General features: G+C 34.5%; 1 long non-coding RNA gene across 1 annotated transcript; it reads left to right on the forward strand.

Moving 5' to 3' along the window:
• Nucleotides 1-5,404: 5,404 nt before the first annotated feature.
• Nucleotides 5,405-5,856, forward strand: LOC309476548. The gene is made up of 3 exons (XR_014198262.1): nt 5,405-5,546; nt 5,639-5,703; nt 5,796-5,856. It is a non-coding gene; the product is annotated as an uncharacterized lncRNA (long non-coding RNA).
• The last annotated feature ends 10,702 nt before the right edge of the window (nt 5,857-16,558 follow it).

Below are 16,558 nucleotides of genomic sequence, written 5' to 3' on the forward strand. Positions count from 1 at the left end.
GGACAAAACGCTCCCGATTCTTTCTGCTGACCGCCAGGAACCTTCTGCGAAGCACATTCGGGAGATGCACGTTTCTGAATATTTTCACCGAATCAATACACCTATTTGCAAGTGACGTCAAAACCAAGAAGTGGGGGAATGAGACTATTATATTTCTATTAAGTAATCATAATGAGAAGACGTAGCTCAATTAAAAAAACCAAACATGTCAGATTTACTTTAAAGTGAATTACACAGAAATTATTGTAATTCAACAATGTCACCCGCAATGTCATATTTTGTAACATTATAAATGTCTTTACTGTCCTTTTGATCAATTTAATGCATCTTTGCTGAATAAAAGAATCAGTTTGTGGTTCCACACAAACCAACTTAGTTTTTATTAAGGTTTAATTTCTAATTAAGGTTTATTTTTAATCTATGCAAAATCCTTGTGTTGTGACAAGACAAATGACTGAGGAAAATAGTTGTGTCCGACGAACTCAGTTCAATCACTTCGCTGTAACTTAACTGGTTATGTTTTCTCTCAACCTTCGCAGGGACTTTGATTGACAGGCGATCTGACCAATTATAATCCGCCAAATCTGCCATTTTGTCCAACAAAGCAGTCAGGAGAGTTAGTAGATTAACATCGGTGGACTTGAACTTGAAAAATGATATGTACTGACGTTTTTTCACGGTAAACAACAGTGCTTCTTGTGTTCATTCATGTTTATTTGATGCTATAAATTAAATAGAAAGGAAGATAAGATCGGTTCACGAGCAGCTTTAACTGAGGCACTACAGCGATCTGTCATGACACATTAAATAGCCATAAAACAGTAATTATTATTTACATTTCTTTAAAAAGTCACAACATTTGGAAGTTGAGACTTGGTTTCATATCAAGAGTAACCTGGTCTGTCCTGTCTGTCGGCACATTATCAGTGTCCTCTCTGCTCCGCAATGTATTTTCACTGTGTTGAATTGAGAGCGCTATGACTTGTCGGACGTAGCAACAGTAACTAAAGGGTGCGGGTCTTTGGGTCACAATTATTGGAAAAAGTTGCAATTCCAAGAAAAAAAGAAGAAGAAAAAACACAATCAAAAGAAAGGGTAATTGTGAAATAAAAAGTCACAATTACAAAATACACTTGAAATTGTAAGACATAAAGTCTCAAGAATAAGTCACAATTACAAAAAATATTGTCGTAATTTACTTTGAGGTGGAAACAGAGTTCTCAGATTTCTCTTGCTTATTAGCATGCTAACATTACAACTACAAATCCTATGTAGGTACCCCTAAGTCATCCTTTTTTTTGTGCGTGTTACGCCATTTTCTGTATAAATGATACTTGTACAAAAAATTGTGGAGTCTAATGAAACATCCATTTAATAAATCAATGCAAATTACAGTGTTTTTAAACAAAATGATTCATTGAAATATGTTAAACTTGCCAATCACAAAGACAACCTACTGATAGAGCGTAGGAGGTCCCAAAAGCAACACAGCATATTTGGTCACTATTGACTCCCATTGAAATCAGCCATTCTGACACATATATATTGACCTGGTCATTTGGGTCAGCAAATTATACCTGATGAAATATTCAATCATATAGTTCTGTCAGTCATACCTTATTATGCATTCGACCGAATTATAAAGCAGCTGGACTGGTAAAACGTGATCAACGACAAATAAACCAACAGCCGTAAGTTGGACTAATGCAAAACCCGCTCTAATTGGTCGATGAGGGCGGGCTGCGTGTGCGCTGGCGAATTGCACGTCTTGCAGGGTATGATTGATCGGCCATCCACCAATGGCAGTCAATAAAGGGCGTATAAAGAAAATAAACAAAACTCATTCTCAATGGCAGGAATCTGGGAAGATAGATCATGGTAACAGCCAATAATAAATGGATCATGCTTCTATGTTTTTAAAACCCCTGGCAGATGTATTGAATGGGAAACCTTGTGTGGGAGAAAATAGACTTTTATTGATCAGAAACAAGCGGTGCGGGAAAAAGACATGAAAGGAAAAGAATTGGAAGCTGCTAATGCTGAGCAACAAGGCTTTCTCATGCAAGGTGTATGCGGCGTTGATAATCTTTTTATCTGTTGTAACCAAAGCATTGATTTGGGTTTTATATGAAAAGACCATCTTACACAATCCATTTGAAATTGACATTGATATCAATATCGGGATAATGTGGAAAATGCCGTGTATTTAGTTTGTTCATTTGCAGACTAGATGAATACGAATACGTCTTCCACGCAACATTCTTCTCGGTCGCCGGCGTGAATTCCCAAATAATCCCATTCTTTCTTTCCCTCCTCCTGAGAACGGCTGCACGCAACCCGACCGTTCTCGACCAAACCTCTGGTTCTGGCCCAAATGAAACATCCAGGTCCTGAATAAAAAGCTGGCTTGCGATGGTGCGGTCTCAAAATACTTTGTCTGTGGCCAGACAATTAAGGACTTAGGTGTGGCAGAAGGGAAGAATGTGGAAATCGGATCTTTGCAGAGAGCATGGCCCCACACCCTGTAGTCTTGGCTTCCTGCAAATGCCACATGCACCCGTACGGACTAGCGAGACTCCATGAGGGTTGTCCTCCATTGTGTTCGGCTCTCTGCTGAGAGATCTAAGGAGACCGGGGCCCGGCTCTTCCCCCCCCGTAACCCATGGGACACCAATAGGAACCTATCCATCAAAGCCAGTGACATTCGACCCTTGTTTTGGGAAGAGCAGCTTTCGGTTGCTCTGGATCCCGGTTGTTGTACTGTATGTGGTCGAACCCTAAAATTTTGTTTGCGTGTAAAACTTGGTAAAAGTGTAGTAAAAAGGACGCAGACACGGCCGATGCCCTGATAACACTAGACAAGATAAATGGCTCCAAACAGGAAAAGGTACAGCCTGTTCAGCTGTACATGACCCCCAAGGGTCGCACCGATATCCTCCCTTTAAAATCTTTGACCGCATGCTCAGACCTCCTGTGATCGCACGACACGGCACAGTTACAGATGCCTAGTGCCAGTTAGGGTTTTTAAAAAACATAAAACAAACACATTTCATATTACAATTCTTATCCTGATATTCATAAATGTATATATTTGTATACATTTTCAATACTCCAGTTTTTATGCCTTCAATACAATCTCTATTGGTATATATATATATATATATATATATACATCTAACAAATGTTTGTGCTTATATATGAGTGTAAATCATATATTATATATATGTGTGTGCGTGTCTCTCTGTGTTTGTGTGTGTGTGTGTGTGTGTGTGTGTGTGTGTATATATATATAGATAGATAGATAGATAGATAGATATACACACATATATAAACTTTTATGTTAGATGCGATTAATCACAATTAATCGATTTGCCAGAGATATATATTGAAACTTAAATAATACATTCAAATCAAAGAATTAAAAGCATTTTCACAGGTTTCACTCAGACTTTTGGACCTCCCTATATGTTTATTTCTATTTTTAAAATGTACATTATATTCAACATATATGAAATAAGAGAAAAATATAGTATAACAAATAATTTGTTACATTCAGTTATAAATTTAATGTGTATAAATAGTGTATATATATGCAAAGTATATAATAAAAAATAAAATATATAGTATAATATAGAAGTAATATAGAATTTAGGTTTATAAATACACATAATAACATTAATAACATGTATAAATATATTACAATTAAAATATTTAATAAAAAATGCTAATTCAAAGCATTTTCACTGTTGGTCTTGAGAACTTCTTTCTGAGAATATCACAGTTGGATCAAAGTAACTTTTTTTTTGGTGCAAATCGCACTAGAAATCAGATCTGGTGGGCAGAGGAAAGAAGAACAAATTGAATCATCCTTCAAAAGGTATGATATCAAGTGACGTCCAAGAAATAGGCAGTGCAGTAATAGGCCCTTTACCTTGACTCTAGCAGACTCTAGAAGTACAGGTACAGCGCTCAGAGTGGTTTCTTTCGGGTTCTCTCCTTCTCATCAAGGCTCTATAGTCTCCAGTCTGACCTCTTTTGATTGATGAGGACTATATAGCAGCACACTGTTCAGAAGGATACTTTGCCCCCTTCGATCTTCAGAGCTATATTAAAACTCAAATTTCCTCCATTTGATTAAATATGCTAATTTATTAGAATTTTGATTCAAGCTAGTTTTCTTTTAAAGAATAAAAAAAATTCTTCTTTTGTTTTTTTTACTAGGATTTTTGTTTCCAAGCTCACCTGGCTGCAATGCACTGATTTTTCCGACCGAGGCAAACCTAGCCCGACTATAATGGCCTGTGTTAATGGAAACTGGAGCGGAAACTAAGGAGGTGGTGGGTCACGGGATTTCCTGACATGGCTGTATCAATACGTTTAACATGTTCCTCTTCCATGTTTTACAATCAGACCGCAGGCCCCCTCTGGCCTGCCAAGCCCTTCCCACATAAAACAAGTCACACTGTTAGACTTTTCTGTAATTTCTACAGTTATTTACTTTAAATCCCCCAGTATTATACTGCTATTTCTCTTTACAGTAAATAACTGTGATTCCAATTGCATCATGGGAATTTTCTGTGACGTCTAACACCACATACAGAGACTTACTGTATTTTTTAAATTTGCTGTATACTACTGTATTTGACGTAACTGCCTCTCTGGCTGGCACCATTCCACCGTGCTTTTTATTTCCTAATTTTTGCCTTACACCACGTGTCTACAACGCTATAATAGCCAGAGGCTGTCTATATTGGACACATTGAAGCGACCGGACCTTTAAATGCAAACCTGTTTATCCCTTGTAAGAACTAGTGCGAGCGCTTGGACTCGTATCGGACTACGTCTGAAATATAACGGCCGCGGCGCATCACTACACTGTCTGGGATTTGTCGTGTCGCGTCAGACAGACATCCAGTGTAGGTAATGGGGTCTCTCTTTTGTTGGATCGCGACGTTCGTGTCTGGCCAGGGGAAGAGACGGAATTCACTTCACCGAGAGAGAGAGATCAGCAAGCAAGGTAAAAAAAATAAAAAAAATAAAAACATTCTGTGTATGTTGACAGGATTGTGCCCAGTTTAACGTATGTTACGTTAACGTTAGCCTAACGTTACTCGTCGTCAACATGGCGGTAACGAACTTTACCATGGTAAACTGAGCTAACGTTTCATTTTACACACTTTGTTAGATTATTGAATTGTCGAGTTAAAATATGCCAACGAGCAACGCGTTTACATTAACAATAAATGTGAATAAACTAATGTGAAATTCTGTTTATATCTTAATGTTGGCCTACTGATGAGAACCTTTATAGTTTTAGCATTAGTTTGCAAACTATACCATATTATAGTTTTTTTTATTTTATGGAATTTAATATTTACTTCCATTTTTGTGTTTAAAGGCAACTGCAACAAAGCGCCAATTCGCGCCAGTGACTTAGCAAGATTCCAGAGGTAGGCCAGCCCATTTGTGATATATTTTGAGAAGTTTGCTGAAATGATTAGCATACACTATGTGAAAATTGCTTTTGAGCCACTGGTACAGACTAGGTAGCTAACAATATCTTATAAAATCTCTATAAAATTGGCTAACTTTATATCAAATAAGTGACCTTTGCATTATGTGTAACTTTATTACACAGCAAATGAACCAATCAGAAGATGGACCATTGTCTTTGTTCAGTCTCACCAGATTAAATGTATCCAGGTAAGCACTGCAGTAAAACTCTCACTAAGACCAAATCTAGCATTCTAAACAACTTAAGTTTATATTTTTGCATTATTTTTATATTTTATTAGCCAGCGACTCTACCATTGCAGTTCCACCTGACTAGGAAGGTCCTAATATCAGCGCACAGGTGGGTTAACTACTGTAGGAAGGAGAACGATCATCACACAGTGATTTCTTGCATGTATCTTACTGTGTATTTGTCTCAAACAGGTACTCCTTCACTGCAGACAAGCTGAAATGGGCTAAAATCATCTATTTCAGTCGTTCAACTTCTTTCTATGCATCTCAGCATTTTTGGACAGAATTTAGGATTTGTAAGTATTAAAATTTAATCTGGCATAATTGAATTTAGTTATTTTGTATGCTATTTATTGACAAAAGCTGTTTACAAATATATATTCTTAAGTTTTTGTGAAAATAATAATAAAAATTAACAAAAAAGGTTAAAAATAATGTGACACTAATATTCTCTCTCTCTCTCTCTCTCTCTCTCTCTCTCTCTCTCTCTCTCTCTCATATAGTTTTGGAACCGGGATCTCCTCTGAAGGACTGAGTACATTTGTGTTTGTGGGCACGCATGCAGACCAGGGAACACTCTGATGTTGTCAATCAAGTTCTGAACAGGAACCAATCTTTGGAGAAGTTCATTTATTCACAAAGGTGGACAAAAACATTGTGTTGGCTTTTTAAAGATTATTTTGATGATGACTTTTACTCCTATGCTGTAGAAAAGATGGAGTAGACAGTCAGACATTGATAATAATAATAAATGTTTCTTGAGCATCAAAGAGACTTCTTTCAAAAACATTACGCCACTTAAATACTTCTTTTGGCCCCAGTGTACATGAATCCAACACATTTTTGGAAATAAGTGAAATTATTTTTAAGGTGGGGTTATGTGTCTTGTATTGTGAAAAGAACTGTGTTTTGTCCTGTTTTGGACATTTCCTTTTTGAATGCTTAAAAATGTATTTATATTCTGCAGTTTTATGAATGTAATGGTTGATATTTCATTATAATACTTGTATAAGCTAAACAACCAATGACTCTACATTCATTTAGTCAAATGCTAATGTTTTGTTTATGATTTTATGTATGTTTTCAAAAATGTTTGCAGTGAAGGACAGCACATAATGTGTTAATTTAACACGTTTACACATCTTTGTGCTAACCTCTCTGACATATTTACTTTGTTAAAATCATTAACACAAAAAATGTTGTCTCTAAACTTACCCATTAATGTGTAAAAATTTCACACATCATTTCCAGCATTGGCATGTTTATTTTGTGATATATATGAAATGTTTTAAATAAAAAAATGGTATTTTGTGATAACTTTGTCTAATTGGTTTGTATGAAAGTAGTACTTATGTAGGATAAAAATACAATTAATCATATATCAAAATTATCAAATCTAATTTATATTTAGTACAAATAAAAATAATTACAGTAGTGTACTGATTAGCTTAGTTTTTACAGTAATGCACTGTACTGATTAGCTTCGTTTTTACAGTAATGCACTGTATTACACAAAACTGAAATACGGTTTGGTACTGTAACTCTTAATTACAGTAACTTACTGGCAACAGTGTTGCCAGTAAGTTACTGTAAAAAACCCTTGAAAAGTCTAACAGTGCAGCATGTCCGTTCTCTGGAGCTTGGAAAGACATTGATGAATCTTCTGAGAGGAAGATGCCCTCTCAGTCTGCTCTCCACCTCTTCAAGAAGTCCTCCTCTTATCCCGGGACTATCAGTGCTCCGACTGTAGACAACATCCCGGCTGACTGCTCAAGCTGCTCGCATTGTGTCTACATTTTTATTTCATCTATTCATTTGAATCAACATTACAAGTCATATTTCTTTATCATTTGTTTTCATTTTTTAAAATAGATTTTTTATTTTTATTGAATGATATTATTGCATGATGTATTATTATATTTCCACTATTTTGATTTTTTAATTACATAAATTAATTAAACATCAAAATCGTGGGAATATAATAATACAGACTCTACATTAAAAGTCATTTTTCTTTAGTACTTATTTCTTATAAATTGTCTTATTCTTAAATTGTCTGTTATTACATATTATTATAATTATTAATACTATATTTTCATTTTGATTACATTATTAATTAATTATCATCAATTATATTATTATTTATATTATCATCATCAAGATAATATAAATATAATAATAACAATAAAAAAATAATATGCCTAATTATTATTATTATTATTATAGAATCAGCATTTAAAGTAATATTTTATTTATTTATTTCTAAATTATTTTTATGAATTCGCTTTTAAAATTAAATTCATATTATTTAATAATATTATTACACATTACTTTTTATTTATTATTTATTTTCCACTATTTTGATTTTTTAATAGTGTGTGTGTATATATAAATATAAATATATATATATATATATATATATATATATATATATATATATATTATTACATATTTATTTATATTATTTTAAACTTTATATGAATTAATTCAAATCAAATTTTTGGAAATACTATTTCTTCATTTTTCTTATTTATCATTTATTTTATTTATTTATAAATTATTTATTATTTGTATTTATATTATATCTAACAATACTATGTTACAATAATATTATAAACATATTTATTTATATATTATTTTGGAATACATATAAATGAATTAAAATTAATAGAAATATAATAATTATAGAATCAACATTAAAAGTGATATTTCTTTATTATTTATTTTTTATTTATATTATTAATAATATTGTTATTACATATTATTATTGTTGTTGTTTTTATTATTATTAAAGTGGTGGTATAATGCCCCTTTTTAGGTGTGTGTGAAGTTTTAGCTCAAAATACCCCACAGATATTTTTATATAGCATGTTAAAATTGTCCCTTTTTGAGGGTGAGCAAAAACACTTTGTTTTGTGTGTGTCCCTTTAAATGCAAATGAGCTGCTGCTCCCGGCACAGAGGGCGGAGCTTCAAGAGCTTGTGTGTGTGTGTGTGTGTGTTCACTCCTCAGATTATCTCACACAGACAAGCACTAAAATGTCAGAAACTGTTCTGCCTTTTATGTTTAAACTGGAGTCAGACAATGATAGAGAGACTCAAGAAGAAGTGACAACGTAGAATGCAACAGGACATTTCTGAATGGTTAGTTGATGAATTTATGTAGCTGATGTGGAGTTAACTATCCTCAAGTCATTGATAAGCATATTCTGTCATGATAATCTATAAATCGCTCTTGTGGGAACTGTTGTAAGATGCATACAGTCTGACATGCTATTGCATTTGTGTTACGTACTGTATTGCAATAAATGTGAAAAGACGAATGCGACAGCTTTAGCAGACTCACAAATGTGCTCTACTACAACAACTCTTCCTCTTCTCAACACTGCCTCACCACCTTTGTTGCTTGCGTGTTCCCGGGGGCGGGGTTTATGTCAATTTTAGGGTTAGTGATGTCACTAACCCGGGAGGAATGTTATGTAGTCCCAACCAGCCGTTAGTTGTAGTCCTTAAAAAACTATTTCTTTAAAAGCAAATATCTTCCTTTGCTTTGAACTTTGAGCGTTGTAACTTTGCAGATGTTGTTTATGCTCAAACAGCAATATTACACACTAACTAAAGTTAGAAATGTGAAATCATAATCAACCACCCCTTTAAAGCTGCAGTCCGTAGTTTTTCCTCTTTGTCGCCATCTCTGTTCGAAATCTGCAATTGCAGTTATTCGCGGAACTATCAACTTTATGTGGGTTGTGCCTCGGCACGGCACAGCGCGGATGAATCCAATGTTTTGAGGAGAATGTGCGGCTGTCAGTCGCCGCGCCGGTGTGGATCCTGGCATTCGCAATCACAGATTCTACTTTTTGGAAGTATGACCAACATAAGAATTTTCACCGGAAAATGTAATCTGAACAAGTAAGTAACATTCACTTTTGTTCTGACCAACTAAGGGAAAAAAAGCATTGAGGTAAATCGCGCTGATTAAATCTAACGATCGCTTATCATATCACGTCAAACCGTGCAAATTACACTTTGTTCTCAAATTGTTAATGTTAACAACATCAGCGTGACTACATTTAATGCCCTTCCGATATTATCCTTGTTTTCGCATGGGCCGGTTGCAGTCTCTTTTTTTCTGTAGCCTGTACAAAGTCTTTTGCATTTTACAACGGGTGAATCTCCAGTTGTCACTGCTTGTCGTTTGAACCTTTCTGGATCCGCCATCAAATTGATAAGTTTAATTATATCAAGTGCAAAAGGCTATAAATCTCCACCTCCAACATCCTCACACACTCATAGCCTACTAGCCGAGACTCCTTCTTTATGTGTACAGATGTGACGTAATGACGCAAAGACATGCTCCAATTTCCCGCAGAAATCCACCAGTACCACTGGAATTAAAAACATTATTACGAGCTTACCGTTTTGAATCGAGCTAAGGCAAGCAGATATTGAACACTGGCTGGTTATGTACTTACTCAAAAATTAATTTTGTATAATTTTTAACCCCAAAAAGTTACGGACTGCAGCTTTAATAAAATTAATAAAGTTTTTTATTATTATTATATTTCCACTATAAAAAAGGAATACAATACAATACAATTTTATAAAAAATAAAAAAGGAATAAAGGAATAATGTACACCAAGCTGGTCATTATTGGAAAATATAGTTTGAATCAAGTATTAAATCAAGTATACCAATTCAAATCAAGTATTCCAGAGAGACTTATAGTATATAAGTATATATAATATTTTTATTAGGCTATATATTTGAAATTAAAGTACATTTATGTTGTAAATGAATACATCCGCTTTAAAATTCTAGAATATATTTATATCACATATACCACTGCATTTCTAACTGCATCTGTAGTGCAACTGAATTTTTCTTTTTGTCAGCACAAGTTGAGTTTTACGGGAAAAGGAGTCTGAACCTCAGAGCGAATTTAAACGGGTCTGTTTTCCTCAGGAAATATCTGTGGAGCAAACCAACAGGGCAAACAACTGTGTTCGCTGGAGATACTTGAGATGAGAGCTGAAGCAATGCTTCCTTCGAGGAGATGTGCACCTCGTAAAAAAAAAAATGGCCAGGGTAGTTTTCCGATAAAAATAACCCTTGCGTGACGTCGTGTAAACGTTTGAAATGGTTACCAGTGTGGAGTCCTCAAGGGATATTTTCCTTCATTCACTGTTTCTAGATTTAGATAATAATAATGAATCATTTCAGATTCCTGGATGATCAAGAACCATCACGGACAAGTTGCTTAGTAAAACACTGCCACTTACAATAACAAAGGCATGTATATTTTACATGGTTCTGTCCATACAGTATGTGCTGAAGCTGGTTACGGTAGTTTATTAACTTCTCCTTCTGTAAAAATATAGAAGTGGAAATTAATCTGCACCGGTCTAGCTGTGGCTTGGGAAAAAGTGCATATGCCACAGTTTGCAGAACCTGGCATGGCGCTGCTCCATGCCTCCCGTCCTTTCCAAGAGGGCTAGTGAAATAAATGCAGAAAAACCAGCGATGAGAAACTCCAGATTCAGTCGTGTTGACCACACAGGGATTTGGGGATTACATCTTGATTACCATGTTTCAAACATCATCTTGTGGTGGAGAACGACATTAATCAGACCAGAGAAATAACACATTTAGACAACAAGACAGACTTGGCAGGAGTCGGTTTCAAAATAAAGGTCTGAAAAAAAAAAACGCAAAGGAGGCCCACGTGGACCTATTTCATGTGAAGGAGTGCTGAGGCAGATGTTCTTATACGGTGTATTTAAGGTGTCGTGTTACCCTCGAGCAAAAGAGTCTAGCTTATAGAAGAGAAAAGTTTCTGATAAATGAAACAAGAAATCCTCGCCTTAACAGGTGAATAAGGAGTGAAGATTCTCCTCAGTTCCATAGGAAACAGCGGGTAAAAATCCAATGAGGTCAAAGGCGAAGTCAAGCCTCCTGGTTCTTCACTCTCGTCGACCACAGGAAGAGATAGGAAGCCCAGGAACAGGCTTGATCGATGTCGTGGAGTGCAGAGAGGAAGAAACAACATGGAGAGGGTTTGGCTATTTTTGCACCGTCGTACGGAAATGAGCCATAGTCCAAAGAGGAAGCAGATAGGCCAGAACGTGTCGCGTAGCAACCATAAGCAGGAAAGAAGCTTGTGTTTGTAGACATCTGTTGGCGTTACACTTGCGTGCAGAAGCAAGAATCAAAGTCAGTCTGGTCTTTAGTGTATATATATATATATATATATATATGTATGTATTGATAATAGTAGTATTTCCCTCAGTGTCCCCTTCACTTTTGACATACCAGAACGGATGCTTTGTCCCCAGTGAACATTTGACCTTACTGTACACTGTAAAAAATAAGATTAATAAGTTATGACAACTCATCAAAATAAGTTAAGCAATTTTCAACTGTTTTATTAAGTTATACAAGATTCAAATCAAGATTATTTTTAAGTCAGTTTAATGTCATTTAAGTTGAAATGACTTAAACATCCAAGTTGATTGTACTTAAAAATTTAAGGCAGCAGCTTTTTATATATATTTCAGTACATTTTTATTTAAAATGTATAATTATTAATAATACTTTAATGATTAGTAATTGTTTTTAAATATTTATTATTAAATTCATATTCAAATTAATATAAATTAATTATTTTATTTATAATTACATTTATTAATAAAAATATATATTTAATTTTATATTTGCAAATATATAAGCAATGGGTAATATTTACGATACATTTTTATTTTATATATATATATATATATATATATATATATATTGATTCAGATGTATAAATGTGAATATATGAATATTTAAATATTATTAAATGTACGACAAAATAATAATATAAAAACAATTATTTTTATTTTTAAATTAATATTTATTGATAATAATAGTATGACATGTCTATTTTTATTTAATATATTTTTTTATAATATTTATATTAATTTATAATATCTACATTAATTTAAATGAGTGCTGTCTAATCGATTAATCATGAGTAATCGCATCTAATTAATGTTTGCAAATATATGTACTGTAACGGTCACCAGCTGGAGTGCCCTTGAGAGCCACCAGAGGGCACTCCACATCAGACACTCACGTTCACTCTCAGACTACATTTCCCATACTCACTGCCCGGACTCATCATCTCTGATCACTCATCACAGTCACCTGTACCTCATTATCACTGACTACATTCACCTGTGTCCCATCACCCTGTTAGTCTCAGTCTATTTATACCATGTTTATACCAATACAATATTTGTATTAATATTTATTGATAATAGTGTTTCCCTCAGTTTGACCTTCTGTAGAACATTTGACCTTACCGTATTATTTGAGTACATTTTATTTAAAATCCATATGATAATTATAATAATGTAATTATTATTATTTTTTATTATTAACATTAACATATATATATGATTATTTATTTTACTTATATTTATTATTCATTTTATTATTTATAAATAATACTTGTGATGAACATTGAGAATCAGCAGGTAAATACAAAAATAAGTCAAGCCACTGATCTCTCATAGATTATTTTTTTTTTTCGCAAACAGGAGAAACATTATAAGCTTTGTTCAGCGTTCACGAGAGTCATGATTAATATGGCGTCGCCAAAAAATCTCCCTTTCCATAATTGGATACAAATGATATATATCAAAATCATTTTCTTCATAGGTGGCACTTAAATGTGCTTTACAGCGATGAAGTAAATCTTTCGCCCGACATCCTCTGCAGGGATTTCCTAAAAATACTGCCCTTTTTCATCTCCGCATCGCAAAGTCCCGTGTGGTCCCACCTTAATCGTTTTCAGTTAATATCACAGCTGGACGGTGGTGGTGGGCTGTAACGCTTGACGACAGGAGAGAAAAACCCTAAACCCGCGTCAATAAAAGAGAGAAAGTGATTGCCTTTGACTGGCCAAGTTTTAGGGTCAGACTTGGGATGGTTTCAACAACAACACCGGCGCGTTACTCGTTCACCGACTTATCGAAAATACTTTATTTAAACACATCCCCACCTCCAGCGTTCCCCGTGGCCTCCTTTATTTTCTGCCTGCAGTTTAAGTGGTGGCTGACCACAGTGTTTTGATGGGGCGGTCGGCTGCCCATCCTGTTCCCACATTTCCTAGACCACGGCGAGGAAGGCGCTTGTTCAACATGTTTCCCGCCTCAATACCTCCCACGTGTTGAACGCTTTCAACGCGAGATGACATCACATGATTTAAGTGACTTGTGTTGCTGATTGCAAACAGACGCTGAAATGTCTCTTCTAAGGAAAGCCTATCCTTACAGTGGCTTCAAAAGCTATTTTAAATGCACAATAAACAGTTGGCTCTATTATAAGTCATAGAGGGAGTTCTTAAAGTCAACATGATTTGATTTCATGTTGACTCACCCTATTTATTTGAAATGTGCACATTTCTGTTCTAATTGTCAATGATTCATCAGTGCATAGTAATAAAAATGGTTTTAAAATGTCTTTGCAATCTATTATATTATGTTATATTATATTATAATACGGGGCTGGTGAATGCTTAAATCTGATTGGTTGGCGAACGTTCTAAGGTGTGCAATTATTTTCAGGGAAACGCAAGTAGTTCCAGGCAGGTCTTGACCACATTATAGTTCCATATCACTTCGCCAAATGATTTCAGTTATTTCAAAGGTCCCTACAGACTACAACAACAAAATAACCAAAACTCACAATGACACTGACCAAGCAAATATAGTAAACAATAAAAACAACAAATTATTTCCATGTTTTTCACCACAAAATTACGTTAGGTACTCTCTTTCTTCCGCTCAAACGCGCACACATACAGTACAGTACGGACACACACTCGCACAGAAACATGTTGTCAGCGCTGCTCTGATGATTTTATCAGTAAAATAGTTTAACAACTTAAAAGCTAAATGGCATTTTTCTCTAGCGAGTAAATTACGGCGCTGTTCTTGAAGCAGATATACTTACAGTTTCACTATTAGTAGAGACGCTGCTGGCGAACACTGTTGAGAGATGCACCAGGCTCTCTCTCTCTCTCTCTCTCTTTCTCTCTAACTGCAATAATAACTGTATTAGACTGCTATCAGTGGCTGAAGCCTCCGTTTAGCTCTAAAATTACATTTTGGAATTAGCAACGTAGGCTTGGGATTAGAAGCGTAAGAAATTAATCGCACACACAAGAGCGTTTTAAGGACAAAAACCTGACAAACGTCTTGAAATACATGTTTTGAGGTGTGGTAACCATAGCATAAACTGAATAACTGACTCCGGGCCGTTGAATTATTGAAAAATAATCCACACCCGAGGTGTAACGGCCGCATTACCACCTCAGGTGTGCATTATTTTTCTAATAATTAAATGGTCGTCATCAATTATTCCTTACTTTTATATTATATTATATTATATTATATTATATTATATTATATTATATTATATTATATTATATTATATTATATAAAAAACTACCATGAATATATAAAATGTTTAGTATAATTATTAAGGTAGATCCTTAAACAGATTAAAATAATTCAATTTCTATGCCACACATACACACACACACACACACACACACACACACACACACACACACACACACACACACACACACACATATAAACATAGGGTAAATTGGGGTAAAATGCCCCCTGGGGCAAGATGACCCACCCACCTTAATTTTTTCTCCTGACCATAGATGACACAAAATCTCATCTCAGCACTTTTGATGAATGTCTACGCTATTTTTAATTTAGTCATTTCATCTGAATATCAACATTTGTGAGATTTAGGCAGTTTTGAGGTTAATTGATCTAACTGTGTATATCTGGAAAATAGCGTATGACATTATATTATGTTGATGTCATGATCCCAGCGTGTGTTCCCCTGTCTTGTGTGAGGACTTTTGTTATTTCCTGTCGGGTGCCATGTTTTGTAGTTCTTTGTAGTTTTTCATGTTGATTAGTCTCCCCAGGTGTGTCTTGTACTAACCCTTGGTTACCCTTGTGTAACCCATGACAATTTACCACGCCCCCTTGTTACCTTGTTTAGCTTATGTCCTGTGTATAAATACCCAGTGTTTCTCATGCTCTTTGTCTGGTGTTGTCCTACTCAATTATATCGTGTTTGTTTTTAGTTGCTGTTGTTCCCTGGTATTATCTTGTTCATTGCCTGGAATCTTGTGTTCTCTGCCTGGATTTACCTCTGTTGTTTTGTTTAAATAAACTCTTAAACTGCATCTGGATCCAACGTGCTATTTTCTAAAACAGTGCATCTTACAGTTGAATATCAAAGATTTTTTTTTTTTTTTTTTTAATAAGGGATTTGTGGACACATTCATGTTTTTGTATTTGTGGAGTAAAAGTTATAGTTTTTATTTTGAAGTAAAATAAAATTAGACCTTTGGGGTAGGATTTATTACATTTAATAATTTGGGTTTTTTTATTCAGTATTTCCATGAATGATGTACATTTAAGACATCTTCGCTTGTATCAAAACCTATAGGTTAGTTGAGTGAAATCATTAATTTGCTTTCATAGTATTGCTATATGATCTTCAATTAAAATATGGGCAATTCAAAATGTAAATATGCTTATGCCTAAATAAGTCACAAGATAATCTATTTTTACAGGGATTCTGCTTTGTCTGACATCGGTTATTCAATTATTCAACTAAATTGTCAAAATTCATTTTTAAACAGAATAGTTGATTTAGTGTTTTACATTAATGACACTTTAAAATATATTAATAAATATTCATAAGAATGATATCAATAGTCATTAATACA

The sequence above is a fragment of the Leuciscus leuciscus genome (genome assembly GCF_965113295.1).
Source record: "Leuciscus leuciscus genome assembly, chromosome: 15".
In the NCBI taxonomy this organism is placed as follows: domain Eukaryota; kingdom Metazoa; phylum Chordata; class Actinopteri; order Cypriniformes; family Leuciscidae; genus Leuciscus; species Leuciscus leuciscus.